This window comes from Natator depressus, chromosome 3 (assembly GCF_965152275.1).
Source record: "Natator depressus isolate rNatDep1 chromosome 3, rNatDep2.hap1, whole genome shotgun sequence".
NCBI lineage: Eukaryota > Metazoa > Chordata > Testudines > Cheloniidae > Natator > Natator depressus.
The window spans coordinates 9,830,058-9,855,765 of NC_134236.1; the positions used below are offsets into that span (position 1 = coordinate 9,830,058).

The window sequence follows — 25,708 nt, forward strand, 5'->3', positions numbered from 1 at the left end:
TTGAACGCTGGATTTGTTCATGGTTCCCACTTTGAGGAATAGGGTGGCCAGCCGCATGATGTAGTGCAGTAGAGAGAGCCAATTGACAGGGAAGGCTGACTCCCAGAATGCAGTAATGTGCTATAGTGGTCTGGGCCAACGTTATTTTCCAATATTAATGAAGATAGTGGTCCCCTGTGCAACCACAAAAAAAAAGCCATCTATTATTTAGGACAAGTAGTTATTTATTTCCTTAGGCACCTCTTCTGGCAAGCCTTGGGAGCTTGTAAATGCATCTCCCCCTCACAACTTGTGTATCTGAATCTTAATGTAGGGACTGAGGGCTATCCAGCTATCAGAAAACCAGCCAGAGAGAATGGCAACTTTCCAGTGCAAATAATTACTGGGGTAGCTGACAATTGGCTTTTCAGAAACCTTTTCCCAATAGTTCCCAACAGTTCATCAAGAAACAACAAAAAATGTGGAAGAAAATAAGAATGGTCTGCCAGGTGATGCAGGAAAGAAATCGTAGTTTATCAAATAGCACCAGCGATGTAATAAAATGGATGATGAGGAGGAACAGACTAGGGAACAGTGTGTAGGAATGTTGTCTAGTGAGCACTAGGATTTGACATGCTCAAATACAGGGGTTCTCAAACTGGGGGTCGCGAGCTGTCTGCCTCTGTCCCAAATCCTGCTTCACCTCCAGCATTTATAATGGTGGTAAATATATTTACAAGTGTTTTTAATTGATAAGGGGGGGTCGCACTAAGAGGCTTGCTATGTGAAAGGGGTCACCAGTACAAAACTTTGAGAACCACTGCTCAGATATGATTTCAGTCTGTCACTGATATTCTGTGTAACCTTTGGCAAGTTGTCTGAAAATTCTGCTTCTGATGAATGTGTAAAGAGGGTATCATGCCTCTTTATCTTACAGGAGAGCTTGGAGATTAGTCAATGTTTGTAAAGTGCTTTCAGATCCTTGGATGACACACCAAGTTTACATGCATATTATTAATAACTTGAAAATTATTAGAAATAATATTTAACACACACTAATTGTTTCCTCTGTTGCACTTGGGTACTTATTACTTGTGTCTAAGGTCTCTTGGCTCTATATTTTTAGTTAATGGCCCTGAGAAACAGTACCAAGTCCCTGTGTGGAGGTGTTTGGAAAGGACAGTTGTATTTAGAATTGAAATCTAGTTGGAGGTGATGGGTAGCTGAAAGCTTTTCACTAAAGGCTCAAACTTTTATGTTCTTCAGGCACAGTAGCAAACTCTTTAGCCCTCCTATAGATATTAATAGTACCTTACCTGATTGATTGATATTGATTAGGAAAGTCCTATTTTAATCATGTTGTCTAACTTCTTCTTCCCCATGATATAGCAAATATTTTTATGATGGAAGATAACTGTTTTTAATTGGTTAGCATGAGCATGCATTTCATGTAGCAACTTTTAGGCAAATAAGCCCCAAAAGAGCTTCCAAAATTAATTATTATGTAAAGTGTGATTCTGCTCTGACTTCCCTCCCAATACAATCCAGTTGATCCAGAGTGGGAAACACAAGATATATGTCAAAACAGAATCATAATTCTATCTTGATATGCACCTTGTGATCAATATTACACACATGGACACAGAGAAATCCTTTTGGTCACCACTGGAAGTGCCCATCTCTTGTGTAATAAGTGGGAACTATTGGACAAATTCCACAGATAATGCAGTTTGTATAGACAGAAGTAAAGTGAACTTCCTCTGTTAAAACTGATTTGAAGCAAGGGTTCGTGGGTGGTTGGTTATTATGTTAAGGCTTTGTTGCCGGCACAGAGTGCCCGAGGCAAGCAACAGCTGGGTTCGTTGCCCAGTGTGCCTAGTGTAGTGCCCAGTGTCACCAACAGCTTTATTGTGTGTGTATTTTTGTTTGGCAGTGCCTTGTGAAGGGGGAGCTTTGTATCCCTCTATGGTACCTATATACACTCATATATTCCCCATTTCCTTTATCTGAGAGATATAGGAAGTCTGTGGTGGAGCAGGGAATTGAACTTGCATTGCCTAGGTTAGTTCCCTAAGTACGGAACCATCCTTCCTCTGTGAATAATTAGAACTTGGCTTTCACAGTTCATGAATTGACAGTGGAAAAATTAGCTTTATCTTAACATTGGAAAGAGTTGACATGCTCCAGTCCTCCTCCCATTTAAGTCAGTCCCAGTGCTGCTGTTAATCTCAATGGGAGCAAGAAGGAGGGCCTATTTAGGTATGTGGTGGTGCTTCTAAAGGCAGTTTTCTTTTAGCAACAGAGTGGTAATTTAGCAGGGCTGTGGAGCTCAGTACATCTGACTTTTCACAAAGAATGGATAAAAGTGGTTTGTCGTTCTGTACAATGATGAAGGGTGCCAGAGAGCAGGACACTGTCATTCTGTTCCGCAGTCACATGCTTCTGTATAAAACCGAGGTTTGTACTCTTGTGGCTAGACAAGCATAGTTCCCATTAATGTGAACTGGAGTTAGCACAAAAAGGAGAAAATACCCATTTTGAAGACTGTTCTGCTATTCGACAATAAGATGTCTCAAAAGTATCTGCTATTGGTGCAAATCTTCTGAGGCTTGTCCACTTGTTTTATTGCACGACTCTATTCTGAGACCCTTTCACTTGAGCTCTTCTGTTTTGAGCTATGAAATTAGTAATCTCCATTATTTCCCATTTATGGAAAGGAATGTCTTCATTCCAGCCCAAGTTTAATTGCAGACTAGATCTGTTTTGAGAACTGCATGGAATATGTTTCTTAATTTAGGTGGCAAATTCAGACATCTCTTTATACACATTGGGGAGGCGGGTGGGAAGTTTGGGACTTCAGTTAATTTCAAACACATTGTACACTTTTTCATGCTCGCTATTTATCTAGTCCATGTGTTCCAGGTACTCCGATCTAAATTGTTTGGCTAGTAATGTGAGCTTTGGAATTCTGATACTGCTCACTAGTTACAACTAACATTAAAAAAAAAAATCAAGGTGTATTATTTTTACTTTCAGATTTTGCTTTCTATTCGTTGTTTGCAATGAGTCATTGCAATCTTGAAGTGGAAGTCTGTTTACTTACCATTCTTTGCTTGGCTTTCCTTCCAGAGTTCAGCTCCTAATATTCTTCACAAAGAATAGAACTGAAGCATTTAAAAAAAAGCACATGTGGGCTGTTCCTTTGCTAACAATATGTATTGTATTATAGCTCTTCTGTTAGCAAAGTTATAGTTACATTTAAATTGGGACTTTGATAGACTCCTAACTCTCCAGAACATTCTCTTCTGGGGGCTGAAACTTTTCTTGGTCTCATTTCGGAGGGGAATTTTCAGAAAGTTTGAGGGGAAATTCTCATCTTGTATATTTTTTTAATCACTCAAAAATACCTTTCCCCATGTCCCCACTTAAAAATATTATGTATGTGAATAGCCCTTACTGAGAAGTTAGACCTTGGCTTGGCTTGGCAAATTACTTACAAATCAAAGAGTTAAGCTGAAAAACCATTTCTGAGCATGCTTAGTGGCCATCTTCTAAGGGTTAAGCAAAGCCTACCGAAATCCCATTCCTTGGTGACTGTGCAGTACACAGGGTTACAGCCAGGCTGGCTGGGCCCACAGGCTACTGTTGGGGTGATGTGCAGGAGGGAGGTTAAACACGCTCAGCACATTATAACAAAATTGCATTTGTCTCTGCTGCTGCTGTCTTAGTCTGTTTCTGTGTCAGATATGCTCGCAGTGAGCTCACTAGTTGCACTGCCAGTGTGAACGCCACGCTTTTGCTGCAGTAAAGTGGTTTCTCCTTTGCCATCTCTGAAAACTGCTTCTTACAGGCCGTTGTGTATTCTTTTCCCTCTCCTCTCTCTCCAAAATTTGGCTTACTGGTTTTTCTCTTTTTCCACCAGGCTTTTTTGAGTGGAATTAGAGCTTTTATTTAGCAACCACAGTCTCTCTCCAAGTGCTTCCTCATTGGCTGTTGCTTGTAGGAGCACTTTAGAGGGCTGCTTATTCCTGTTCCCAAGTCCCACATGCAGCATTGACCTAGTAACCCCTCCCCCTCTTGTCAGCATCTGGGGAATTTTCCAAGTAGGATGACTGGGCTTTAGCAGTCTTTGCCAGCCAGTCTGCCTGCCTGCTATTTCTGGAGCCAGTCATTATTTAGGCCTTCCAGGACAACTTCTCAGACAAACAAAAGGGGCAGAAATGTTCACAGTACCCCGGGACTCATCAGATTACCTGAGTGTCCAAGTGGGGGCTCTCACATCGTTGCTCCCATCACATGCATCAACTTTCTGGGGGCTGCGGATTGTCAGAAACACAGCCTCTTCCTGCAGATCCATTGGAATGCCACCATAGAAAGCAACAAAAGCGCCATGGCTGCTTTCTTGAACCGCCAGTGCAGAATGAAAGCAGGAGCTCTGAAGACGGAGGATTTGGTCATGCCTAGAGAATAAGGCAGCACAGTCGGAACTGCACCTCTTCAAGGGAAGACTAACAAGGATATTCCAGGGGCCCTGGGCCCTGCTGATCAACTCCTCCCCCTCCCTACCAGCACCTCCTGCATGCCAGGAGGTGCTGGGAGGCAGGGGGAGGAGCAGGGACGGGGCACGCTGGGGGGAGGGAGCAGAATAATGTCCGGGGGCCCCACTGATCAACTCCTTCCCCTCCCTCCCAGTGCCTCCTGCATACCTTGGAACAGCTGTTCCCCAGAATGCAGGAGGGAGAGGGAGGAGGTGTGCTTGGGGGAGGCGTGGAAAGAGGCAGGGAAGATGAAAGGCAGGGGTGGGAAGAGGAAGGGTGGGGCCTGGGGCTGAGTGGGGGGGCAGGGGAGGGGATCCGCAAAAAATTTAAATCAAAATGGGGGTCCTTGGGTTGCTAAAGTTGAGAACTGCTGTTTGAGGATCATGTTTCAGATGGCTCCTTCCCCAAGTTAACATTCACAACCAGGCCTAATAGGACAGACTCAGGTTTTTGCTCTCGGCACTGGTTTAGACTTGCAGATTCTGGGGCCACTGTTATCATCTAGTCTGACTTCCTGTATAACATAAGCTAGAGAACTTCCCCCAAATAATTCTTTGTGAATCCACAAGTGTGGAAAGTAGCTGCCTTCTTGTTACCCTGGATGATCTTTCAGGAATCCACCTTTACTTCATTCACTTTGATAAGAAAAGTGGGCAGAAAATTCAGCGGGGACCAACCATCAGTCTTTCTGAAGACTCTCCACTGGCTGCAGAGACTCTAGATCCCCCAGTCAAAATAGATGTTGCAGTTTAGTCCATGAGTAATCCCAGTTATCTTAGTACTCCTTCACCAAGGGTCCTCTCTCTCAACTAGAAACTCACCACCTACAACGTGAATAGCTGTACTTTAAGAGATCCATCTACCACTGAGATATGCTGGATTTCTGGCTAAACTCCAGAAAAACTTCCACCACTTAAATTCACAAAGCAGCTTGGAAGTCTTGGTGCTCATGGTGCTCCCACAAAGACTTCACTTCCTCATTCTGTTGAGTCTGTTGGGATGAGTGATCTTTCTAAGAGTGTGTCAAGGGGCCCCACAGCCTGGGGACTGGGGGGGTTCTTTTATGTAGTTAGTACAAATCTCAGTACATATTTTGCTCCCAGTTACATTCAGTGAAACGTCTAATTTTTTTTTTTTAGGGCTGTCATCGCAGGTAACTCATGATTAACTCAAAAAAATTAATCATGATTAAAAAATTAATCCCGATTAATGGCACTTATAACAAATGAATACCAATTGAAATTTATTAAATATTTTTGGATGTCTTTCTACATTTTCAATATTGATTTCAATTATAACACAGTATGCAAAGTGCACAATGCTCACTTTATATTATTACAAATATTTGCACTGTAAAAATGATAAAGGAAATACTACTTTTCAGTTCACCTCATAAAGTACTGTAGTGCAATCTCTTTATTGTGAAAGTGTAATTTACAAATGCAGATTTGTTTTGCTTACATAACTGCAGTCAAAAACAAAACAGTGTAAAACTTTACAGCCTACAAGTCCACTCAGTCCTACTTCTTATTCTGCCAATCTCTAAGACAAACAAGTTTGTTTACATTGATGGGAGATACTACTGCCTGCTTCTTATTACAATGTCACCTGAAAGTGAGAACAGGCGTTCGCATGGCACTTTTGTAACTGGTGTTGGAAGGTATTTAAATGGCAAATATGCTAAACATTCTTATGCCCCTTCATGCTTCGGCCACCATTACAGAGGACTTGCTTCCATGCTGATGAAGCTCATTAGAAAAATAATGTGGCAATTAAATTTGTGACTGTATTCCTTGGGAGGAGAATTGTATGTCTCCTGCTCTGTTTTACCGGCATTCTGCCATATATTTCATGTTATAACAGTCTCGGATGACGACCCAGCACATGTTGTTCATTTTAAGAACACTTTCACAGCAGGTTTGACAAAATGTAAAGAAGGTACTGATGTGAGATTTCTAAAAATAGCTACAGCACTCGACGCAGGGTTTAAGAATCTGAAGTGCTGTCCAAAATCTGAGAGGGACGCGGTGTGGGCATGCTTTTAGAAGTCTTACAAGAGCAACATTCTGATGTGGAAACTACAGACCCCGAACCACCAACAAAAAAGAAAATCCACCTTCTGCTGGTGGCATCTGACTCGGATGATGAACATGAACATGCATCAGTCTGCTCTGCTTTGGATCGTTATCAAGCAGAACCCATCATCAGCATGGACACACGTCCTCTGGAATGGTGGTTAAAGCATGAAGGGACATAGGAATCTTGAGCTAATCTGGCACATAAATAACTTGTAGCTGGCGTTACAATAGTGCCCTGTGAACGCCTGTTCTCACTTTCAGGTGACATTGTAAACAAGAATTAGGCAGCATTATCTCCTGCAAATTGTAACCAACCTTGTTTGTCTGAGTGATTGGCTGGCCAAGAAGTAGGACTGAGTGGACTTGAAGGCTCTAAAGTTTTTTACATTGTTTTATTTTTGAATGCAGTTTTTTTGTACGTAATTCTATATTTGTATGTTTAACTTTCATGGTAAAGTGATTGCACTACAGTACTTGTATGAGGTGAATTTGAAAAACATTTTTTTTGTTTTTTACAGTGCAAATATTTGTAATAAAAAATATAAAGTGAGTACTGTACACTTTGTATTCTGTATTGTAATTGAAATTAATATATTTGAAAATGTAGTAAACATCCAAAAATATTTAAAATAAATGGTATTCTATTGTTTAACAGCAAAAAAGAAAAATTAAATCTTACAGTTGACTTTCACCTGGGTGTGTGTTTTTACTTTATTCACAACTCTCCTACTCTGTCTCATTTCCTTCCTTCGTTGGGAGGATGTTTGTTCCCCACTTGATACTTCCTAGCAGTAACTGGCCAGAGTAGCAGATCCCTGTGTCTGCAAAAAGTAAAATTAGTTTCTTTCCTTATCATTTTGGTTTTTCATAGTAGGGATTTCACTGCTCTGGGCAGCCCCACCCTGTGCTAATATTTTATATCTGCCAACACAAGTATATTTAACAGGGTTGTGTTTGGAAGAGAGAGATTTGAGTTCACGTTTTTTGCTTTTGGGCCTGCATGTATGTGTATTTCACTGACCTGTTACCCAGCCGTTAATTTTTGGTTTTGGTGATATTTCCTGTCGCTCATGTAGGCAGTGCCATCAGGCAGTATGTGTGTGTGAGAACTGGCAATGCATTGGGGAGGGAGTGGGTGGTATTCAGAAACCTTAGTAGCTGCCTCTGATCATTGAGACCAGACAGGATACCCAACAGTAATTGGGGAGAACAGCAGATCGGTATTATGAAAAACCAAAATTGCAGTTAAGGGAACTGGTTTTACTTTAAAACTTTTTTTTTAATTTTAATTTGGCCTAACTTTGAGTGTCCCCTTGTGAGAGCTGATCCACAATTTGGGATAACCCATTTCTTTGTATATTTGTGATGATATTAACTAACTTGGCACTGTGCTGTGATTCACATGGCTCTTATTCCTTTTGATTGTGTTGGCAGAAAACGTTAAAGAGACCGTTGAGATGACACTGCATTCAGTGTGGAGATGCTGCTCTTGAAAACAATCACTTTGGGAGCTCTCGCTTCACAGCTATGATATAACTGTCTCTCAGCATCTATCTCCTCTGAGGGTGCCTTTGTTTTAAACAACTGGATTGAAGACGCTGTTAAAAAAAAATGCACGATGGGGCCTGAAAAGCTGTCCTCTGAGGGTATTTATGGCAAAAAGGAGGAGGGGAGTGGGGGATGGTCAGGGTTGCCACTGCTTTCAAGGACCACTTCAGAAGTTTGATTGAGTGGGTCAGTGTCCAGACAACGATGAAAAATAGGTTAGAGTAATGGGTCACTCTCCATTTATGATGTAGTTAAGACTAATCTGACATCTTTATCCGTCACTGTCTGCTGTTTTCAGCTTTATCCTCTTTGGTTGTGTCTGTGCTCGGCTTTTGTTTCTCAAAATATCCCAACTTTTTGCTAGCTCCAGTGTGGCAATGGAAATGTTAGACAATGGCACTTAGTTTTGTTCTGATCCCTTTGTTGTCCAGATCTGATCTGAACGGAGTGGTTAAAGGATGGTAGCTGGAGCTCCTACCATTGCTTGCACAAGGCTGCATACTAGAATTTATTTCACAAGGCTGAAATAAATTCTAGTATGTAGTAAAGATTAAATATTTTCCAGATATTAATTTAAATAGTCAATGGAATGTGCTGTCATTCCATAATTTTATCATGTAATGACATTGGCAGTCTAATCCCAATTGGGAGGCAGGTGAAATTAGGACATCGCCTTAACTTCTGGTGAGGAGAGGAAGAAAGAACTTGGGAACACGATATAGGGGCACTAGATGTAAAGGCTTATGTGGAAAGATGTGGGGGTGTGGGAGAGCGTTTGTAAATACAATATTTTATGGTGAAAACCCCAAATACCTTTATAATGTGGAATCTTGGGACTAAATTGAAAAGAGAAATTGGGACATTCATTATTTATTTATTTTTTTTTTACAATTCTCTTACTAGGAATGTAGCTACAATCTTTATAATTAAATATTTCAGACTGTAACATAAGGCAAGCACCAGAGATTCCTCCTTCCCACCCGTTTGTCTTATGGTAGCACCCTGAGGCCTCAAACCTGTTTGAGGCCCCTTACTGCTAGATGCAGTACCCATGCACGTTTTAAACTCCGTAGTACAGGGATTGTCTGTAGGCAAGATCGACAAAGGGTGAGAGAAGGGAGGCATTATTCCTGTTTTACAGATGGGGAACTGAGGCACACGGAGAGCAAAATGACTTGCCTGAGGAATTTATCATGCAGGAAGTCTGCTGAAGAACTACAAATTAAACCCAGATCTCCTGAGTCCGTCTGTTGCTTTAAGCACAAGATCATCCTTTTTAGTCCTGTTGTAAAATGGTTATCCAAAAAGGAAGCAGTCTGGCTATTCCAAGTTGCTGGCATGTACTGATAGGGCAAACGAATGTCCCATTGGAACCTGTTGGCTCCATTATGTTTCTTAGCTCGATATACCCATTGGGGCAAAAATGGAAGAGAAGAATCTAGAAAAGGGGTGGCCAACCTGAGCCTGAGAAGGAGCCTGAACATTGGTAAATTCTTTGCCAAAGAGCCACAGTAATACATCAGCAGCGCCCCTTCAGCTCCCCCCCCCCCCAGTGTCTCCCACCCGCCAGCAGCACTGCCGATCAGCACCTAACCCTCCATCCCTCCGCCGCCCGCCCGCCACGATCAGCTGTTTTGTGGTGTGCAGGAGGCTTGAGGGGTGGGGGGGAAGGAGGAGGAGCAAGGGCGCAGCAGACTCAGGGTAAGGGGCCAGGGCCTTGGGGGAAGGAGTGGAGTGGGGCTGGGGCCTAGGGCAGAGCCAGGGGTTGAGCCGTGAGCACCCCCAGGCACATTGGAAAGGTGGCACCTGTAGCTCCACCCCCGGAGTCGGCACCTATGAAAGGAGCCGCATATTAACTTCTGAAGAGTTGCACATGGCTCTGGAGCCATAGGTTGGCCACCCCTGATCTAGAACTACTTGGTGGTGTTTTTTGTTATTTTTGGCAGGGGATAACTTTTGCACAGCATCCCTGGGATAGTAAGTACTCTTTCATCGTCATCACCCTTTGCAAACTCTAATCTTCAGAACGCTCCTGTGAGATTGGGAGGTACTGCCCCTATTGAACAGATGAAGAAACGGAGGCACAGGGAGGTGAAGTGACTTTCCCAAGATGTCAGAGGTGAGTCAGTGACAGGGCTGGGCCTAGAACTTGTAACTTTTTGGAGGTTTATTTTTGAATATTACATTCTAGTTTTTCCTTTGAAATACAGCAGTTTTCTGTAGGGGTTGCCTCATTCCATAGCGACTCTGCAGTAAAATTGAGAAGAGGAAAAGCGATGCAACTTCATGACCAATTGTATTTGAGCTACCGCATGTATTGGTATTGTATAGATCGGGGTGGCCAAATTTACCAACCCTCTGAGCCGCATACGACAATCTTCAGAAGTTTGAGAGCCGGGGCATGCCTGCCAGGGCTTGGGGCTTCAGCCCTTGGGAGGCATCTGCCAGGGCTCAGGGCTTCAGCCCTGCTCCTGCTTAAGCCCCGAGCCCTGGCAGGCATGCCCCATGGGGCTGAAGCCCTGAGATCCACCTCCCCACTGAGCAGAAGACAAGCCCCTAGCCCCGCCACCCTGCCATAGAGCAGAAGCCCTGAGCTCTCCCCCCACCAGTCTGATAGGTAGAGAATGTGGGGGGCAGGGTGTGCAAGCCACACTTTAACTGTAAAGAGCCCCATGTGGCTCGCAAGCTTTAGAATCATAGAATATCAGGGTTGGAAGGGACCTCAGGAGGTCATCTAGTCCAACCCCCTGCTCAAAGCAGGACCAATCCTCAATCCACCCCTGGTATAGGCAGTGGAGGCTTACATAAATGATTCTGTGCTTTTCAATACGTCATCGAGGTATTTTTTGTCTTCTTCCCAGATCTGTTATACTTGCTGCATTTGTATGCATGCTTTAGGGTCTTCATTTGTAGCTTTCAGCTTCTTGGAGGCACTGTGTGTGTACAGATGTCCCTGATTGATCAGTTCTTAGCTGACTGATAGCTCAGAGAGTGGATGGAAGCTAGCATATTCATTATATGATAAAAATATAACGTAGTCCTATGGTAAAGGTCATTGATGGTGTTGAATGTTAGTACAGTGCAAGCCTGTATTTTTCTAAAGGTTTCACAAATATCGGGATACTGTTGGGGTGGAGTGGGTTTTTTAAAAATAAGTGGGAGAAACAGTGCCTGGTGTACACTGTCAGGAGGCAGTCCTTGGTTAGCTAGGAGTTGGATAAAATAGCCATTATTCCATCCATATTTAATGTCTGCAATTTTTGTTTGCAAATGTTCCAAAGCCACATGTGTAGTCTGTGTCTGTGATAGCTTAAAATACCCCAGTACTCTCTCTCTTTGCTTGTTTTCCGAATCCTGCAGAATACTTAAACCAAATCTACACAATTTTATTTCTCCTCTTTAGGATTACTCTAACCTAGATTTACTATTAAAGCCTAAGGTACATCCTTGATTCTATACATGCAGGAGGGATTGCTTGCTGTAGAAGATGATTTGGAATGTTTTCTAGGAAAAGACTTCTCAGCAGTGAGGTGGATTGCGATTTGCATCCCAGTGAATTGCAATATGAATCATCATACAGCTAGTGGAGTCGGGTTTAGGATTGACCTCCAAACCATTTTCAGTTGAACAGGTGCATGACTGTGTGTAAGTGTGTTTGGGAGGGGTGTGTTTCCTGCTGAGGCCTTGAACACGGTAAGATATGTAACTGACCTGTTTACTGATAGCTTTCATATCTGTGCAGGGCTTAGTTGTTTAGCCAAATGATACCTGATTCCTTCCTATAACACTCCACTTTAAACAGCAGTCATGATTGAGTGCAGGGAAGCATTTTGTACTCTATTCTTGTGACTACAGTTCATATTTATAAGCTGTTGGTTGCCATGTTAAGTCTGCCTTTAAAAGTTTCACTGTTTACCTTCCCAGCTCCATTAAAGCCCCTCTGACCACAGTTCATTGATTGTTGTTAGAGCATTGACTACAGGCTGCCTCTGATCCTTTATTAAAAGGGGGATTGTGTTGTCTGTCCGCAGAGCAGCTGCTGCTAATACGTACACTTGTGATTTGCAGCAAGCCCTCTGACACGAGGAATGTTGATTTGAGCGACGTGTTCCCTCTGTTCTGTTGGGTTTGCTGTGAATTTTTTGCTTGCTTCTTCAGGATTTTACTGATCGGAAATGAGTGTCCAACTTTTTTGACAAGAGTAAGATCCCTCCCAGGTGTGTGTTCAGTACTTTGGTAGCACTTCAGGCAGTATGGCAGCTGTTTGACCAGCTTGCGTTTGGCTTGATTAGGCTCCGTGTAGTTCCAGATATTGTAACAAACCTTGTGATTATGAGGCTTGGAAATTGTCCCAGTGAATTTTGCTTGATTAGAATGTGATCTTGGATTGCTGCAAAAAAATAAGTTCTATATCAGAGGTGGGCAAACTACGGCCCGCGGGCCACATCCGGCCCGCAGGACCATTCTTCCTGGCCACTGAGCTCCTGGCCTGGGAGGCTCGCCCCTGGCACCTCCCCTGCTGTCCTCCCTCTCCCGCAGCCTCAGCTCTCTGCGCCGCCGGCGCAATGCTCTGGGCGGCAGAGCGGCGAGCTCCTGGGGCAGCACAGCCGCAGAGCCCGGCCTGACCCGGTGCTCTGTGCTGCGCAGCGCGTCTGCCTGTCCTGGTGCAGTCGCGCCACCAGCCACCGGTACTCCAGGCAGCACGGTAAGGGGGCAGGAGGTGGGGGGTGGGGGTTGGATACAGGGCAGGGGAGTTCGGGGTGGTGGTCAGGGGACGGGGGTGTGGATAGGGGTCAGGGCGGTCAGAGGGCAGGAAACAGGGGGGTTGAATAGGAGCAGGGGTCCTGGGGGGGGCAGTCAGGAAGGAGGGGGGAAGTCGGAGGGGGGTTCCGGGGGCGGTCAAGGGACAGGGAGTGGGGGGGGGGTAGATGGGGTAGGGGTCCCGGGGGGGCAGTCAGGAAGGATGGGGGGGTTGGATAGGGTGGCTGGGTTTGGGGGCGGTCAAGGGACAGAGAGCAGGGGGCGTGGATGGGGCAGGTGTCCGTCAGGGAATGAGGGGGTTGGATGGGGTAGGAGTCCTGGGGGGGTGCTGTCGGGGCGAAAAGCAGGGTGGGGGTCAGATAGGGGGCGGGGGCTGGGCCATACCTGGCTGTTTGGGGAGGCATAGCCTCTCCTAACCGGCCCTCCAATTTCAGAAATCTGATGCGGCCCTCAGGCCAAAAAGTTTGCCTGCCCCTGTTCTATATGGTCTGTGTAGAGGGTAGTACCCCAATATGTCTGGCATCCTTAATTTCAAAATTACAGATGCAGAATATGTGGCTGGCTGTGCTCTAAGCATGCACAAACATTTTAAAAAGCAAGCTGATTATTATTTGTATTTTGGTAGCATCTAGAGCTCTCAGATGAGTTCAGGATTCCATTTTGCTGGATGCTGTAGATGCGCATAGTAACAGTTGGCCCTGCTTCAAAGAACTTACACTCAAAATAGACAATCGTAGGGAAAGAGAAAGGAAAGTAGTATTGTCCTCTTTTCACAGATGAGGAATTGGGATCCAAAGGGTCTAAGGAACTTGCTCAGGGAACCACAGAAAGTCTGTTGTGGAGCCAGGAATTAAACTTAAATTTCCAGAGTCCTAGACCAGTGCCTTAATTGCATGTCCTAACCCCTGTTCCTTCAAATCTTTATTCAAAATCAATTTCCTGGATGATGCCTCCAGGCAACTGTCATCTGATAACAGCTAGGTAGATGGCTGGTCAGGACTCTGACGTGCTGGGGTTTTCTTCCCCCTAATAAGTTACAAATAAATTTGAAACCATCTAGCTGTGCATGGATCTGGTCAATGAAGATGCATTTTCTTGTTACCACTTCCTTTGGCCTACCTCTAGTGTCCCTTTTGTTTTTTTTATAAAACCCACTCATTGCGTCTTGTCTTAATAAAGTTATAAACTCTGTGGGGCAGGAGTCATCTTTTACTTGTGCATTTGTATTGTGCCCAGTACAACGGGGCTCTAAATCTAACTGGGGTTGAGGTTCTAGATGCTACCAAAATATGAACAAATAACTTAAGCTCCTGGATGAATTAATATTCAGAATTGAGGAAGACAAGACCTGAACTGCCTTCTGGAGAGAGGGGTTTTTAGTGCCAAAGTCCTCCAATTGGATGCTCTGCTAACACACTGGCTATAGGGTTATACTGCTGAAAAGGATCTGGGGATTATAGTAGATCAGAAATTGAATATGAGCCAACAATGTGATGCAGTTGCGAAAAAGGCGAATATCCTTCTGGGGTGTATTGACAGGAGTATCGTATATAAGACACGGGAGGTAATTGTCCCACTCTGTTCGGTAGTGGTGAGGCCTCAGCTGGAGTATTGGGTCCAATTTGGGGCACCACATTTTAGGAAAATTGTGGATCAATTGGAGAGAGTCCAGAGGAGAGCAGATGATAAAAGGTCAGGTTTTGTAAACCTATGAGGAAAGGTTTTTAAGAAAAAACCCTAGACATCTTTAGTCTTGAAAATAAGAAGACTAAAGGGGGATCTGATGTGTCTCCAAGCATGTTAAAGGCTATTATAGAGAGGACTGTGATCAACTCTTCTCCATGTCCACTGAAGGTAGGATACAAAGTAATAGGCTTAATCTGCAGCAAGTAAGATTTAGGTTAGATATGAGGAAACACTTTCTAACTCTGAAGGCAGTTAAGCTCTGGAACAGACTTCCAAGGGAAGTTGTGGAATCCCCATCGTTGGAGGTGTTTAAGAACAGGTTGGACCAGCCCTGTCAAGGATGGTCTAGGTTTACTTAGCCCTGCCTCAGGCAGGGGGCTGGACTTTCTGACCTCTCGAGGTCCCTTCCAGCTTACATTTCTATGATTCTGTGACCTACAGATAATGTGTGTGGCAGTGTAGTGTCTTCCATGATTGTTTATATGTTTGTGTGTTACTTGCTTTTGAAGGGGAAGGGGATGTTTGGAAAGGGGATGCTCAGGGTTAAGTGAGTAGAGGAGGACCGAGGAAGAGAGCTAAAGTGGTGGGAAGCATAGTGGGCAGGGAGAGTCAGAGCTGGAGGGTTGCAGCGTTAGAGGAGTGGTTGGATGAAGTGGGAACAGCCACCATTGACGATGCATCAGATATGGACCGGGGTGTATCCAGAGCCCACGCTTCCAACTGGAGTGATGTTGGGAGGCCACAAAGGCTCGCCGCTGCTCCTCCTCATGTGAGGGAGAGGGAAAGCTATGCCTCTGGCCTGGTGCCACAACTGGCTCCCTGAGACTAGGGTTTGGGGGACTGTTTCCCTGCTCCAGCTGATGCTGGCTGCTTTGGGGAAGGGGTTGTATATAGTGATAAATGTGGTACAAAATATCCATAAAGGATGCTGAATTTCTTTTTTTGCAACTGCAGTATATACTGGGTACAAATTTACTGTTACATTTTCAGCTGTGAACCCATCTCTGATAGTGTCCTGCTAGAATGAGCAAAGCACTATAGGCAGGTGCTATGGGAGACAAGCCTGTACTAGCAGAGGGAGGAACATAATAGATCTATCCCCTGTTTCTGATTCTTGAGTCTCTGGTCACATGTGCATGGTTGGAGGAAATGGCATTGAAAACCCAAAGAGCCTTTTGTTTTAACTCTCCAACTTGAATCCAACTCCAACAAAGCAAATCCCCCAAGCCTGTGAAGTGGGTTTTGTGCAGAAATACGGCTTATTGTCAGCTGCGGTGTTCAGACCCTGGGGAAATTGTGGCCATTGTTTAAGCTATTATTTCTCAATAAATGCTTTGTATTTTCTCATGTGATGCCTTAAAAATCTGGTTCTGTGCTTTTAAAAATATCCCAGCATGAGCCACAAATGAGAGCCTTTGCGGAGGAAACTTTCCAGCAGTTTAAGCGTTGTTGTGAGGTTATTTTTGCTTTGTTGTTTAAGTGCTTGTATTTGTCAGTAAGGAATTTCTTGTTTGGTTCTGGCTTCCTTTATCAGCAGGAAGCACAGCAAGCTCAGAGCCCAGTCCTGCTCCCAGTGACGCCCCTGTGGATCTTTCTCTCATGACCTCACTGGGATCATGATCGAGCCCTGTGAAAATAGCATGGAAAGGACAACTGGGGAATCTTGTGTTAGGCTGGGTCTGGCATCACTGCAGGGGCAGTGCAGTCATCTTCTGGGGAGTTTGGGGATGGGGAAACCTTGTACCTCTCTTGGGTGAGCTTCTCCTGGCAGTCATGCAGATCAGCATTTGCGGGTTTGGAAGGAAGCAAAGTCTAATCTTTCCCCCCCTTGCTGTGAATTGAGGCCTTTGTGGGTGGCGATTAAAAAGATGAGGGAGGGTCAGGAAGGACGAATGCTATGCCCCAGAGAAACCATGGGCCTCCCCAGAGAAAGAAATACAATGGTGAATCTGAGCTGTCAAAATACATACACAGAGGAGAAATTAACTATTATAACTAATATCTGCAATCCTTTGTTCTTAGGAGTAGCTCTGATGGGCAAGTATGTCTCCTAGGCCTATTCTCACCTCCAAAAGCAGTTCAGCTACAGAGCTGCAGTTTGAAAGATGACCAGAGTCAGTGGCCCAGATGCACTCCTCAAACTACTGTCTGCGTAGGATGGGTCTTGTTAAGGTTAGGAAGGAAGCAATTCCTTCAGCGCTCCTTTTCTCTTTATGACCGACTCTTGTAATTAGGGTCACGGAGGTAAGGGCAATCAATAAGGTCTGTAAAACCTTTGGAGCAGGAACTCTCTACAGCACCCATTACAGTGGGGTCCAGGTTCACACTTGCCCTCTAGATGCTTTCACACATTCTAAGGCCAGATGGGACCTAGTCTGACCTGCTGTGTAACATAGGCCAGAGAACTTCCCCACAATAATTCCTAGAGCATGCTACTGCGCTGTAAATATTTAATAGTAATCATGCTGTGCAGGATGTAAGCTGGTCACTGCAGAGGTCAGGAAGGGATCCTCCTTCACCCCAGCATTGTGCAGTAAGCTGGGTGCGTTGTGGGGGAATTCCTCTTCCTGGGAAGCAGTTACTGCCAGGGGAGGCCATTGGGTTTGCTGGGCCAGCTCTCTGATCTGATGTGGCACATCCTGTTTTATATCATAGAATCATAGAACTGGAAGAGACCTTGATGGGTCGTCTAGTCCAGTCCCCTGCACCAAGGCAGGACTCAGTATTATCTAGACCATCCCTGAGAGATGTTTGTCCAGCCTGCTCTTAAAAATCCCCAATGATGGAGACTCCACAACCTCCCTAGGCAATTTATTCCAGTGCTTAACCACTCTGACAGTTAGGAAGTTTTTTCCTAATGTCCAACGTAAACCACTCTTGCTACAGTTTAAGCCAATTGCTGCTTGTTCTTCTTACCCTCTGAGGATAGGACAATTTTTCTCTCTCCTCCTTGTAACAACCCTTTATGTACTTGAAAACTGTTGTCATGTCCCCTCTCAGTCTTCTCCAGACTAAACAAACCCAGTTTTTTCAATCTTCCCTCATAGGTCATGTTTTCTAGATCTTTAATCATTTTTGTTGCTCTTTGCTGGACTTTCTCCAATTTGTCCTCATCTTTCCTGAAATCCCTACGTTTACTGTGGGCCTGGTTCTCAGAAGAAATCATAGAATCATAGAATATCAGGGTTGGAAGGGACCTCAGGAGGTCATCTAGTCCAACCCTCTGCTCAGAGCAGGACCAATCCCCAATTTTTGCCCCAGATCCCTAAATGGCCCCCTCAAGGATTGAACTCTCAACCCTGGGTTTAGCAGGCCCGTGCTCAAACCCCTGAGCTATCTCCCCCCCCAAGAGCTTCGTTCCTTTTATTTGTCGTTTCTAAGGCAAAAAGAGACCACTGTGGTGATCTGGTCTGACTTCCAAAGTCAATGGGAAGCGAGTATAGCGTGGCCTGCTTTTTCAGAGTTTTGAGCAGCTGGAGCTCCCATTGACTTATGAGATCTTGGCACCTGTTTTAAATATCTAAATGGAAGCTGTGGGGTGCTGAGCTGTTCTGAAAATCTCTTTTGATGCCTGTTCTTATTCTATAACTCACTACCCATCCTTGCACAGGAACAATAGTGGTGTTTATTTCCAGCCTGGCCCTGAATATGCAGAATGGCGTCTTCTGTTTTCATATAGTAAGCCCTGAGATTTTGGCTGTCCAAAATACTCTTGCCTGTCTCTGGCACCCACGCTCAGCACAGAAACGTTTGTTAATGGCTAGGAGAGATGTGTTTACTCCTGGAGTGTGCACTTGTTTTGGACAGTGCAAGTGTCAACACCTGCCACTTGCTTCTTTGGTTTTGTTCCTTGTTGCTGTTGCATAACAGAGCTGCCATTTAAAATAATAATTTCTACTCTGGGCAAGCCTGAAAATATACATTGTCACTTGAACTAGCTCTTTTAAGATGTGGTCACTGTCATTTCAAGGACCGAGGTGATGGTGGGGAGAGAGCAATGCCTAGTGAGTGGCTGGGCATGACAATGATGGGTTCAGTTTTGCCAGCCCCAAATGTTAAAAAATCCGGAGTCAGGCTCACCAAAAATTATGTCATTTGGCTTTAAAATCATGACATTATGTAAAAATAATAGATTTGGCGTTCTTTATATTTGCCTTCTGCTTTTTGAGCCTTTAGGGTGCACTGGGGTCACATTTTAAAACTTTCTCCATAGCCACAAGGGCTAGAAACTTACTTTTTCTTTAAGAATGAAGGCTGAAATCATCACTAAGGCTAAGGTTTTTCATGGTTATTTTTAGTAAAAGTCACAGACAGGTCACGGGCAACAAACAAAAGTTCTCGGAAGCCTGTGACCTGTCTGACTTTCACTGCTGCGACTCCATGGTTTTCCCCACCACTGTGGTGGCTGGGAGCTGTGGGGTCCCCCCTCTGCCCGCAGCAGCTGGAAGCTTCAGGGGGGCCCCTCTCTGCCCACGGCGTCTGGAAGCTTCAGAGTGACAATATTTCTCAAAGAGAAAACAGGACACCCCCAGCCACTTGCCCGAGGTGTCCCCTCCCGGCGAGGCTGTCGCCGGAATCCTGAAGAGGGTCCCCTCAGGAGTCTGTCACCTGTTATTGGAACCTTGCAGAGGGCCCGCTGTCGCCTGTCGCTGTGACCCCCTGGAGCTGAGGCAGAGAACGTCACAGAGGTCTCTGGAAGTCAGGGATTCCTGACTTCCATGGCCTCCATGACCTAAACATAGCCTTAATCATCACACATCCACTTGACTCCGGGAGCTGTGGCTTTAAGGAAAGCAATAGTTATCACGAGACTCATGAAAGTTGGCCACGCTGTTTACAGTATAGGAACCTGGTCCCTTCCTCTAGTTAAGCCCCATCGTTATCAGTTTAAACCGATTTTTTTTAACCAAAAAATTCCTGGGTTTTACAAAAAGTATTATTCCTTTTTTTCTGATTTTCACATTAGTTTTATATTGTTCAAATATATAAAAATAATTTGTTTTATTAGGAAAATACAATACATTGCATGAGATAGATGTATTATGATAATACATTAGTCTCTGTGTGTGTGTGTGTATGCAAAGCTGCCTGTTGAAGTAAGGCTATGTATTAGTCTAGAAGAGACACACAATAAACAGGCACGCATGCAAGCTCTGAAGTGTGCGTGCATCTGAATGTATTGATGAATCTCACGTCCACCATGTACACGTTTCAAGCTGTTAGCAGATAATGCTTTAAAGATTTGACACTATAATGGGAAGGAAACAAAAATCTGTATCCGAATACATTTCAGAACACAAAGAAGTATTCACAAGTTTAAAAACAAACAGGAGAAAAGGATGACGTTGAGTTTATGCACTGTAAATGGTGTGGCCAATTTATTAAATTTAAATATTTATAGACTAATAGTTCTAAGTCTGCAACAGCAAACTGTTCAAATGAAAAGTTTTATTTGGGGACTTGAGATATATTGTTTTCTTAAATTCAGAGGTGCCATTGTGTGTTGAGTTTTGTTTTAGTTCTGCAGCAAACCACATTGATGAACAGAACTCAAAACAATCTACTGAATACCTTTTTCCCTATCTTTCTTTCCACCAAAATAAACCCTAATATTTACCCAGAACATTAATAGGTTTTTTTTGTTTTTGTTTTTTTTGGAATGATTTTCACCTTTGGTGGTGGTGGTGGTGGTAATAAACCATGTGGTCCATTTTCACGCATTTGTTACGAACACTTTGGGAAGGGAGGTTGTTTGTAACTGTGAAACGTGTGTAACTCTGAACAAAATATTAGTGTTTTTCTTTCAAAAGTTTACAACTGAACCTTGACTTACACAGCTTTGAAACTTTACTATGCAGAAGAAAAATGCTGCTTTCCCTTAATTTTTTTAGTAGTTTATGTTTAACACAGCACTATATTGTATTTGCTTTTTTTTTCTTTTATTTGATCTGTGCTGCTGCCTGATTGCATACTTCTGGTTCCAAATGAGTTGTATGGTTGACTGGCCAGTTTGTAACTCTGGTGTTCATAACTCTGAGTCCTACTGTAGTAGGAAACAGCCTTGTCACTGAAGTCCAGTAAAATACCAGAGATGATAAAAGGTGGGCAAGGACAGGACCTCTTAACAATTCCAAGTTAGGCTCAAAGATCAAAAGCCTGCATTTCAGTGCATAAACTGACAGGCGCCCGAGTAATGGCTTTCGCATCAAGCATGTCAAAACAATTGTAAAAACAGAGGAGTTGACTGTGTTTTCAGAAACGCCCATCAGCATGACAAGTTTCTGATGGAATGAAGAAGGATTTGTTTTTTATTTTAACTACCTGCTAATCAGATCAAGTGAGGTTCTTGCATGACAAAGTAGCTTTATTTATTGTGATACTTCAGAATGTATTTGTAAAGTACGGTCTCTAAATAATTAATCTGCAGTTGTCAAAATAAGTGAGCCAAGTGCACTTTTTGATGCATTGTCTTTGCTTTTCTAATTTTGCTGGTTCACTAGCTGGCTAATTCACAAAATCCAGCCATTTGCAAAGGGGCCTCCCATTCATTAGTACTAATTAGCAAGATTCTGCTCTATGAATATTCCTGAATATGTTCTTTCAGACTATACGAAGTATTAAGAACTTGTTTGTATGGCAACTCCCACCTTTTCATGATTGTCTATCTATCTCTCTATCTGTCTTCTTATGAGATGTTCCATTCTATGCATCCGATGAAGTGGGCTGTAGCCCACAAAAGCTTATGCTCAATTAAATTTGTTAGCCACAATTACTCCTGTTCTTTTTGCGGATACAGACTAACACGGCTGCTACTCTGAAACCCATGTAATGAGTGTTTGCAGCTATACAGTTAATTAGCTGCATCCTTCTTATTATATCCCCGTTCTTGGGAATGGTGGTTTTGGTGTCTGGTTTCTTCTGGTGGTTAGAATGAGCCCCCTTGAAGACTTATTCAGAAACTAATGCTAGTGGCATGTTGTCAGAAGGATTTTAGGCCTTTGTTTTAATCATAGCTTCATGTGTGTGTGCGCACTGCTGACTAAACCACTAAGATGGAACATGGGGGCATGTTTTGAGATCTGCCACTAGTCCCACACTTGATTCCCATTCTCAACTTGGTCCTGAATAGGTCCTCTTCTCCCCCTCCCCCCCCCAAAAAGTCTTTCTACCATAAGAATGGCACTCATACTACCCCCTTAGCCCCTACTGAAATTAATAAAAAAAAACAAAACCAAAAGAACCTTACGTTAAGCAGAGTTCTCACCCAAAAAGAGACTCCATGAAGTCCACAAGGCTGCTGCTGTTAGTGGTTTTACATGGAAGGAGCTCAGATGCTATGGTGATACCCCGACATTGATACCCCGATGTAGATAGACCAGTAGTTCTCAACCAGGGGTACACAGAGGTTTTCCAGGGGTACATCAACTCATCTAGTTATTTCCCTAGTTTTACAACAATCTCTACATAAAAAGCACTAGCGAAGTCAGTGCAAACTAAAATTTCATACAGACAATGACTTGTTTATACTGCTTTATATATAGCATACACTGAAATGTAAGTATAATATTTATATTTCAATTGATTATTTTATAATTATATGGTAAAAATGAGAGAGGAAGCAATTTTTCAGTAATAAGGTGCTGTGAAGCTTTTGTATTTTTATGTCTGATTTTTGTAAGCAAGTAGTTTTTAAGTGAGCTGAAACTTGGGGCCCTCAAGACAAATCAGACTCCTGAAAGGGGTAAAGCAGTCTGGAAAGGATGAGAGCCACTGAACTAGACCATGCTGCTTTTCTATATAGCTTGTTCGGAAACTTTTTTTAACGTGGACTTGTGATATGAAAAAGCACTGCCTTATGTCATACATGATGCAGTTTGGCAAATCCTAGACTATAGGCTACTTTTTAAAAATATATCTGTTAGGGGTGAATAAGTAATACGATATCGACTCCTTTCCCACCTGCCAGCAGTTGGAGGATTGTTCTCTAAGATCATGTGCTTTGTCCCCAGTTTTAAATTTTCAGTACCATTCTGAATCCTCTTAGTTTTGTCATTTTCTTATAATTTGCATTTAGATTAGCTGTCTGGGGGAGAATGGGCAAGATGGCTAAAGTCTTATTTGGCTCTACTGGAAAGCTTCAGTGCTTCCATAAAAATCATTTGCTCTGTTATTAATAAACATGAAAGGTGTCCATTTCAGGTAATTTTCCAGTGAGGAGTCCTTATAAAGAAATAGTAATTCTACAGAAGTAAAATCCCCCCTCAACCCTGTTGCTGTAAGGACAGATTGTGATTGGAGTGGGACAGATTGTGAAGAGTAATTCTGTCGTCAGTTGTCTTGCTGGATGGTCGGGAATTATTTAATGCTCTGCTTATGAGATGTTTCTGTTAATTCAGAGGCGATTTAATGTCTCCTTGAAGCATAATTTGTCTGTGCATGGCACATATTAACATGTACATCTATAAAACGGTAGTAACAAACATCTTCAGGGGAGGATTTTCCAAAGTGCTCAGTGTTGGCCTGATGTTGACTTCGGTGGGAGCAGGGTTAGACCAACGCTAATTGCTTTGGAAAGTCCTACCCTAAAAATGAACTTTGTTCGTATAAAACCCCTTTCCTGTTTTAGTTTGGGGTGGTTTGTCTGTCAAACACCAGCACCTTTCACCCTGCTCGCATCCACTGCCTGCCACCAAATGTGCAAAATCCCTTCATCAGTGATCTTTTGCCATTTTGCTACCTGGTGGCTGATCCGGGCTGCAGTGGGCCACCCCATAGGACTGAGCTGCATGTGGCTTTCTGTGCTGAAGCTTGGGGATAGCAGAGGTTCAGATCCACCAGCTCAGTCTCCATGTGTGTGTCAAAATAGGAGAGAGAGATGGAGCTACTTCTAGAGACTCAAGGATGATTTGAACTGGATCTTGTGATGGGAAAAGTAGGTGGGTGATGAGGTGTATTTAGACTGGAGCATGCACGTTAGAAGGGGGCAGGAAAAAAGAATTGGTCTGACAGCGTTGTCTGTCCAGTGGCAAGGACAACAGAGGGTGACTTTTTTAAACTGAAAAAATCGGAATACTTCATAAGGCAAAATGGCCGTTTTCACAGGGTCACATTAAAACCTCATGTGCATGTTCTAAGGGTCAGTCCATGCTTTATAAGGTGCTAAAAGGTTTCTAAAGCTTCTGGTACAATAATGCCAAGAAATTTTAAATAACTAGGACTGTCAAGCGATTAAAAAAAATTAATGGTGATTAATCGCACTATTAATAATAAAATAGAATGTATTTAAATATTTTTGGATATTTTCTACATTTTCAAATATATTGATTTCAGTTACAACACAGAATACAAAGTGTACAGTGCTCATTTTATATTATTATTTTGATTACAAATATTTACACTGTAAAAAACAAAATAAATAGTATTTTTCAATTCACCTAATACAAGTACTTTAGTGCAATCTCTTTATCATGAAAGTTGAATTTACAAATATAGAATTATGTACAAAAAAATAACTGCACCGAAAAATAAAACAATGTAAAACTTTAGAGCCTACAAGTCCATTCAGTCCTACTTCTTATTCAGCCAATCACTCAGAGAAAAAAGTTTGTTTACATTTGCAGGAGATAATGCTGCCTACTTCTTGTTTACGTCACCTGCAAGTGAGAACAGGCATTCGCATGGCACTGTTGTAGCTGGTGTTGCAAGATATTTACATGCCAGATGCGCTAAAGATTCATATGTCCCTTGATGCTTCAACCACCATTTTAGAGGACATGTGTCCATGCTGATGATGGGTTCTTCTCGATAATGATCCAAAGCGGTGTGGACCTATACATGTTCATTTTAATTATCTGAGTCAGATGCCGCCAGCAGAAGATGGATTTTCTTTTTTGGTGATTCAGGTTCTGTAGTTTCTGCATAGGAGTGTTGCTCTTTTAAGACTTCAGAAAGCATGCTCCACACCTCGTCCCTCTCAGATTTTGGAAGGCACTTCAGTTTCTTAAACCCTGCGTCGAGTGCTGTAGCTATCTTTAGAAATCTCATATTGGTACCTTCTTTGCCTTTAGTCAAATCTGCAGTGAAAGTGTTCTTAAAATGAACAACATGTGCTGGGCCATCATCCGAGACTGCTATAACATGAAATATATGGCAGAATGCCGGTAAAACAGAGCAGGAGACATAGTATTCTCCCCCAAGGAGTTAAGTCAATAATCTTATTAACACTTTTTTTTTTTAACAAGCAATCATCATCATGGTAGCATGTTCTCTGGAATGGTGGCTGAAGCATGAAGGGGCATATACATGTTTAGCATATCGGGTGTGTAAATACCTTGCAATGCTGGCTACAAAAGTACTATGCAAACGCCTGTTCTCACTGGTGACGTAAATAAGAAGAGGGCAGCATTATCTCCTGTAAATGTAAACAAAATTGTTTGTCTGAGTGATTGGCTGAACAAGAAGTAAGACTGAGTGGACTCGTAGGCTCTAAAGTTTTACATTGTTTTGTTTTTGAGTGCAGGTATGTAACACAAAAAACTACATTTGTAACTTGTACTTTCATGATAAAGAGATTGCGCTACAGTACTTGTATGAAGTGAATTAAAAATATTATTTATTTTGTTTATCATTTTTACAGTGCAAATTTTTGTAATAAAAATAAGTGAGCACTATACACTTTGTATTCTGTGTTGTAATTGAAATCAATGTATTTGAAAATGTAGAAAAATATCCAAAATATTTAATCCATTTCAATTGGTATCCTATTGTTTAACGGTGCGATTAAAAGTGTGATTAATCACGATTAATTTTTTTCAGTTAATCACGTGAGTTAACTGCGACTAATCGACAGCCCTAATAATAACCACAGGCAGGCCTAGATGGGCCGGCCAAGCTGGAGAAGTGTTCTAGTGAGTTTGAAACCGTTAACTAGTTAGTTTAGACATGCAGAGTATGGGAGGATACTCTAGTATATAAAATATAGGCGCTAACACAGCAGAGGAGTGTGGGAGCTGTTCTGGTTCACGGTGACCACTGCACAATTTGGTTTATTGTAATACTCCTTGAAGGTGACTCCCTTGGGATCATGTGGGATGGTGAATTTTAAAGTGGAGGGAGATC

General features: G+C 43.0%; 1 protein-coding gene across 4 annotated transcripts in view; it reads left to right on the top strand.

Annotated features, from left to right (window-relative positions):
• Positions 1 to 25,708, top strand: part of EXTL3 (exostosin like glycosyltransferase 3) — a 219,324-nt gene that overhangs the window by 38,345 nt on the left and 155,271 nt on the right. Inside the window, exon 1 of one of the 4 annotated variants that reach the window (XM_074947407.1) lies at positions 10,154 to 10,262. The exons of the other annotated variants lie outside the window; for them this stretch is intronic. The gene's annotated coding sequence lies outside the window, so the exon portion shown is untranslated. Of the gene's footprint in view, positions 1 to 10,153; positions 10,263 to 25,708 lie in introns of those variants that run through there. 4 annotated transcript variants of the gene reach the window in all.